This window comes from Oncorhynchus tshawytscha, linkage group LG28, assembly GCF_018296145.1.
Source record: "Oncorhynchus tshawytscha isolate Ot180627B linkage group LG28, Otsh_v2.0, whole genome shotgun sequence".
NCBI lineage: Eukaryota > Metazoa > Chordata > Actinopteri > Salmoniformes > Salmonidae > Oncorhynchus > Oncorhynchus tshawytscha.
The window spans coordinates 12255912-12262799 of record NC_056456.1 but is presented as its reverse complement, the minus strand read 5'-3'; the positions used below and the strand labels follow the sequence as shown (position 1 = coordinate 12262799).

At 43.5% G+C, this 6888-nt stretch overlaps 2 pseudogenes; one reads left to right on the top strand and one right to left on the bottom strand.

Annotated features, from left to right (window-relative positions):
- The first annotated feature begins 2633 nt into the window (after window positions 1-2633).
- Window positions 2634-3835, top strand: LOC112226746 (annotated as a pseudogene).
- An 81-nt stretch (window positions 3836-3916) lies between these two features.
- On the bottom strand, window positions 3917-6831 carry LOC112226745 (annotated as a pseudogene).
- Between the last annotated feature and the right edge of the window lie 57 nt (window positions 6832-6888).

The following is a 6888-nucleotide window of genomic DNA, read 5'->3' as shown; positions in this document are numbered from 1 at the left end:
AGACTTGTCACGAAGCCACTCCTGCGTTGTCTTGGCTGTGAGCTTAGGGTCATTGTCCTGTTGGAAGGTGTACCTTCGCCCCAGTCTGAGGTCCTGAGCGCTCTGGAGCAGGTTTTCATCAAGGATCTCTCTGCACTTTGCGCCGTTCATCTTTCCCTCGATCCGGACTAGTCTCCCGGTCCCTGCCGCTGAAAAACCATCCCCACAGCATGATGCTGCTGATGGGGGTCACCTTGGGGTCATGATAGGGGCTGCACCAAATTATTAATGTATTATAATAATTGATTATGCTTATATTGTATTAATAGAAGGGGAAGAGGTATAAGACCCTCCCCCTATACTACATGTATAGGGTCATGGACCACAGATTAGCAATATATGCATTATAAGGTTTAATACTGTTCCACAGTTCTTCTCTAGTCTCTGAGCAGATGTGTGAGCCATTGCAGTCAAAATAGGAGGTCTGTTGGAAAGCGTCTTAAGTCTTAAAGAGATACATAGACACAGACCCCTGAAGGGGAGTAAATAGATAAGAGACAAGTCAGACATGCCACTGTAAGCCACACATGAATGGAACATTACTGCTGAGCCCTTAGAAAACACTGGACTATTGTTTTCTCCTGCAAGTTTGTATAACTGTATATGCAGGGGCTTGGTCTCATGGATAGAAGGTGTTGACGTAGGCAGTTACACCACTAGGGGTCAACTGCAAGTATATTAAAGCAACTTTGACTTTTATTTAGCAGAACTTACTCTGAAACATTAGTGCTGTGTTTCCGTTGTCAACTTCTGTCTGCAATTGCATTAATAAAGGTTTGATTGATTTACTTAAAGAAGATATTGTCTGACTGCTGATTTCACCAATAAGCCAATGACTGACAAGGAACAAGGAACCTACCCCAACGCCATGCTTCACCGTAGGGAAGGTGACAGGTTTCTTCCAGACGTGACGCTTGGTATCCAGGCCAAAGAGTTTATTCTTGGTTTCATCAGACTGGAGAATCTTGTTTCTCATGGTCTGAGTAATTTAGGTGCCTTTTGGCAAACTCCAAGCGGGCTGTCATGTGCCTTTTACTGAGGAGTGGCTTCTGTCTGGCCACTCTACCATAAAAGGCCTGATCGGTGAAGTGCTGCTGATGGTTGTCCTTCTGGAAAGTTCTCCCATCTCCACAGAAGAACTCTGGAGCTCTGTCATAGTGACCATCAGATTCTTGGTCACCATCGGGTTTGGCCGGGCAGCCAGCTCTAGGAAGAGACTTGGTGGTCCCAAACTTCTCCCATTTAAGAATGATGGAGGCCACTGTGTTCTTGGGGACCTTCAATGCTGCAGAAATGTTTTGGTACCCTTCCCCAGATCTGAGCCTCGACACAATCCTGTCTCGGAGCTCTAGGGATAATTCCTTTGACCTCATGGCTTGGTTTTTGCTCTGACATGCGTTGTCAACTGTGGGACCTTACATAGACAGGTGTGTGCTTTTCCAAATCCTGTCCAATCAATTGAATTTACCACAGGTGGACTCCAATCAAGTTGTAGAAACATTTCATGAATGATCAATGGAAGCAGGATGCACCTGAGCTCAATTTTGAGTTTCATACCAAAGGGTCTGAATACTTATGTAAATATATTTTATTTTATACATTTGCAAAAATGTCTATAAACCTGTTTTCACTTTGTCACTATGGGGTATCGTGTGTAGATTGATCATTAAAAATAATTTAATCAATTTTAGAATCCTTTCTAAATGCACTGTACATACTGTATTCTCGACATAGCTCATCCGATTTAACTACTGCTGTACATACCTTTTTTCTACTTATATATTGTCCAAATTGTCTATACACACACCACATATTTTATATTCCGGACTCTGACATTTCTTGTTTTGTTATCGCTCGTTCTGATGTTTCTTAATTTCTTGTTTCTTCTTCCTTGGGAGGGTATATTTGTGTATTAGTATTGTACAGTTAGACATTTACTGCACTGCCCGAGATAAAAACACATGCATTTCAATGCACTTGCTTTAACATCTGCTAATCTGTGTAAGTGACAAAATAAACTTTGATTTGAAGTCTGAATTTAGCCCTATATGCATGAAGTGGCCATGACCTGCCCAGCTCAATTTTAAAAAACGAATTCTTCGCCCTGCCATTTAACTATCAACAGCACTTTCAGTCTTAGGCAATAACAAACAGAATGCAGATAGGGAGGGACATTGCAAACTAGGCATTTCTTGCTTCTCTTATGACCAAGTGCTACTACATGCAGAATTATCATGTGTTAACTATGGTTGTGACCTGCATGTTGGTAAACAAGCAGGCAGCAATGCAGGCTTTTGGTTCCAGCATCTTTGGCCCCAGGCCCTTATTGCTGCCGATTGTGATGTTTCACTTGCACACCAAAGGCAATGCTGCCGTCTAGTGGTGTTGATATGATTAGACGTTTGGTATTTGCTTAGTTAGGCCTAGTCATTAAACTCAAGACCGTCGATCCAGAAAAGTATGCGGAAGTTGCCTGCAGCAAGCAACTAGCTAGCTAACTAGAGAAATTGAGGACGACTAGCAAGAAACTGTGCAGGTTGGTGTATTATATTTGATTTGTGAAGAGAAGGTTCCATTTCAGCATTTTCGATTGTCATGATTTTCCATTCAAATAATAAAATGATCTGACCCCATCTCTCACATACCCGCAGAAATGTAGCGCGCCTGCTAAATTATGTTTGTTTTATAGGAAAGATGTTGTCATGAGCCGATTTACAGTTATAACCAGATCAGATGGTGGTGATGATATAAAGACAAGGGACTTTTTGGTGACTGATACATGCAGTTATATGCATGACTTTAACTTTAAAGGAGATAAGAATCCAAAAACACAGTTGAAGACAAAAGCAACAGGCAGAACAGCAGGAGAAAATATTTGGCACTTGCATTATTTGGCAGCCCCTACTTTTCTGCTCTGTTCTCTGGATGGATGAGCGAGGCGGACAAGGAGGAGGTCCAGATCCTGGGGGTGGAGGCACAGATCCTGCTGGAGTTCATATACACAGCTTCGTCCTGTCATGAAATGTACCATTTACTGAGTGTGTAGTGTACAGTAGTGTTCATACACAAAACAGTACATAATACAGATGTCTTTGTGTTTTGTGCAGGAGCTGATGGTGGCAGCAGACATGCTGAAGCTGAGTGAGGTGGTGTCTATCTGTGGGAGAGTTCCTCAAGAGCCACATGGACCTGTCCAACTGTGTGGGGTTACACCAGTTCCTGGAGCAGATCGCCTGCATGGACGTGCTGGAGTTCACTGAGAATTACATCTATGTACACTTTCTGGAGGTGCTACACAGTATTTTTCTTCCTCCATCTGTCTGTCTTCAGATGATCTCTTTCCCCTTCCATCTCATTCCAATCTGCTGAGTGTGTGTAACAAAAAAAGTGAATAGCCTGTTCCCAACCTGTTATAACACTTGCTCCAACAAACAAAAATCACAATCGGAACATCTGACCTTTAGGTGTATGTGTTGGATGAGCTCTGGGGCCTGTCCAAGGACCAGCTGGTGAAGCTGCTGCGGAGCGAGGAGTTGCGGATCGAAGACAAGTACCAGGTATTCATGGCAGCCATGGACTGGGTCCTTCAGGACGTGGCCAAGAGGAAGAAACGTGGTGGAGGTGCTGTACCCAGTCAGGTTCGCCCTGCTCTCCCCACAGAGACTCTTCAAGTACATAGGTGATGAGATGGAATGATACTCCTGATTTGTCAAGCAGGATCTTTCTTATTTTTTACTTATTCATCAAGAAATCCTCATTTATTTCTTGCACCATTAAAATACCCCCCCAATCTTCATTGTTGCCCTGCTGATTATTGAAATTATAACTATCCAAGTCTTTCTTTTGGGATTTTTCTTTAAAGAGTCGAGGGACAAGATACTGACATCACCATGATGTCTCCTCACTACTGTGTTTCTGCAGGTGGTTGGGTTGGATCAGAGATTGGGAAGACGATGGAGCCACATCAAAGACGAGTCCTCGAGTTCATTGTCAACATAGCCTTCACCAGCAATGTGTTTTAACTTTTGAACAGCAGTGGCAGAATACTGCAGGAGAATCGAATTCTGTTATTTCCCATATTGTACTCATATAGCCAATAGAGGGTGCGACTCAGAATACTTGTTTCATCACCTCACAGAGCATGAACACAGAGCCTTTTTCTAGCTAGAACAGTTTGGTCTTTGCAAAATCAAGGCAAATCACGTTCTGTGGTCTTGCAGGGGAATTGATGGATTTCAGAATGTTTGGATTGTTCTGTTATTTTGGATAGTTTATTGCTTTTATGTAACTGAACTAGAAGTTCATTGTACACAGACAAACAGATGACTGGGAGACTGACAACCGGGAGACTGTTGATTCAACTGAGCTAGCGAGACTGCAGTACCTACTCCGTCAGTTACATGGCAGACCTGTCTGTCTCCATCACTCAGTCATATACTTCCTGCTCTGTTTCAGAGGTGTGTCAGTGATCCTGGAGGGTAAATAGCTTTCATTGTTTACTGTATTTTCTCTGCTAATTTGTGTGGACTTAAACATTGGTACTTTCAGGACCATTACGTTTTTACATAAGTGTAAAGGATTGTTTGTCCGTTTTTGAGAATGGGATAGCTATCCGTCACTGATATCCTATCAATTGTTTCAACCTATGCACTTTGATTGTATATTTGAATAATATTGTTTGCCCAACTTCAGTGTCACATTTAAAATTAACATCCAAACTATTAACTTACATGGGAGTTGTCCATTATCCATGTCGACTGAAGGTAGACTGACTGCTAGTGCGATGGGCTTCATGTGTCTACACGGAGTTGTATTAAAACCTTGTACTGCACTTGATGACAGAAGCAGAAGCTACTACGAGCAAAATGTTACTTGTGGTCCTCATGTCAAACTGTTATGGTTGGAAATGCTAACCTTACAGTAACATTCTGCTGTGCTTACGGCATTTGTTAAACGATCACTAAAAGTTGATGTTTTAAGTTGCAATTACTCTAGTACAACCGTTGCACTCAGTATTTGTTTAATATGGCTCATTGACTGAAATGCAGCCATATAACACCACTGTAAATATCAGTGCCTTTTTAGTCAGTACACAGTAGTCACCATTTTAAAACCCTGAGAAATGTCCCCTTGGTTGGAATGAGCTTGTATCACCTTCATTTCAGCAGCGGCACTAGATTACAACGTGAAATTGTATTTCACCACTCACCTGTTGAGGTACAGAAGTGTCTAAGTAGCACATTGATTAAAAGGAAATCCAGTGAAAATGTATTTTATTGGAAAGGTTTGTTGCGTCGCACCATTTCCATTTTTTTTTTAAATGTTGTTTTCTCCCTGTTTGCTCCTACTGAACAAATCCCACAATGGTCAGTTCCACTGTTCACAATGAGAGAATTTAGCTTTCAAGTGCTAACTTTAATATCCCTTAGTAATTACCTAGTCAATTCTCTTTTGCCTTGATCTTCTCCGGGCACATCTTCTGCAATGTCAGTGTGGCCACCAGGGAAAAGGTAGCCACCAGAGTGAGTATGGTTCTCATGGCTTTGAACCAGCCGGGGTAACCAGGCAGCAGTGTGAGGTCATAGTGCAGGGCCAGGCCCAGCCCCATGATGACCACAAGGGCTCCCTCTGTCTCTGCAGAGCAGAGCCAGCCAGGCCAGCAGGGAGGGCACCACACTGTTGCCAAGGTTCATCCAGTCGGGCTGGGCAGGGCTCCCCTCAGGCAGGGCAAAGCCCCAGCGGGCCCCACCCAGGAAGGACACGATTGAAGCCCCGTAGACCACCTGGGCGTAGGCCACCTCAGGGAGGTAGGACTGGGTCACAGCCATCAGGAGGGGGGCACCCAGGAATGGAAGGAGGCCGGAGAAGCCGAGGTACAAAGCAGGCTTGGGCGCATAGGCCAAGGCTTTCATGCTGAGGCGCTGTTGGTTCTCCTGTCTTCTCCCAGGGGCCGTGGGCACGGGGTGACCCTGGCAGAGCAAAGAGGCAGAGAAGCTCAGGGACCTGAGGCTCAGAAGCCTGGAGGAGGCTAGTCTCGGGAACAGTAGTGACGTTGCCGTGGGAACTTGTGGCGACAACAAGGGATTGGAACTGGTGTAAAAACACTCCCTCTTCACCATGCCGCTGGACCCACTGAGTACCTACTGCAGAGATCGCCATGATGGACCCTGAGAATAAAGACAGTTGCAAATGCATTTCTCAGTAGGGTTTTACATGATCTGTGCCTCTATCCTGGTACAGAGAACCCAGATGTGTTTGGCTATTTGTTCCAGATCAAATGGACAAAAGATACACCAATATTATGGCGTCACATAACTGATGTAATGTGTATTCTTACCACACAGGGATTGAAGAGCCTTTTCAATGCAAATGAGAACATTTTCAATCTAAAAGGAAAAGAGGCGCATGCACATTTTAGAACATAAGGAATGTAAAGCCAGTTTCACATGTGATTGGCATACGTTAATACGCAATTCGTAATGCCATATTTTACCAAATCAAGTTGGTTTAGTTAGTTAGCTGTTGGTTAGCTTTGACCTCTTCAGCATTAGCTAACGCGTTAGCTACCCAAAATAATAGATGTGTTCTAACAAAAGCCTTTGCAAATGTAATTTTATAACGTTTAGAAATATATATGATCCGTTTTACCCTTGATCTTCACGCGGTACTGTCCACTTAAAAGTTAGCCATAGCAGGGGTGTGTAAGGTCGTTTTCTCGATTCACAGTGTCTGGCGAAAGTTCGATGTCCACAAGGTTTGATTAATAGAACGCCTGGGAGCTAGTGAGTAGCGTTCAATATCAGAAATATGTAGCTAGTATTTTGTTTTTGTACTAGTTAGTGTAAACGG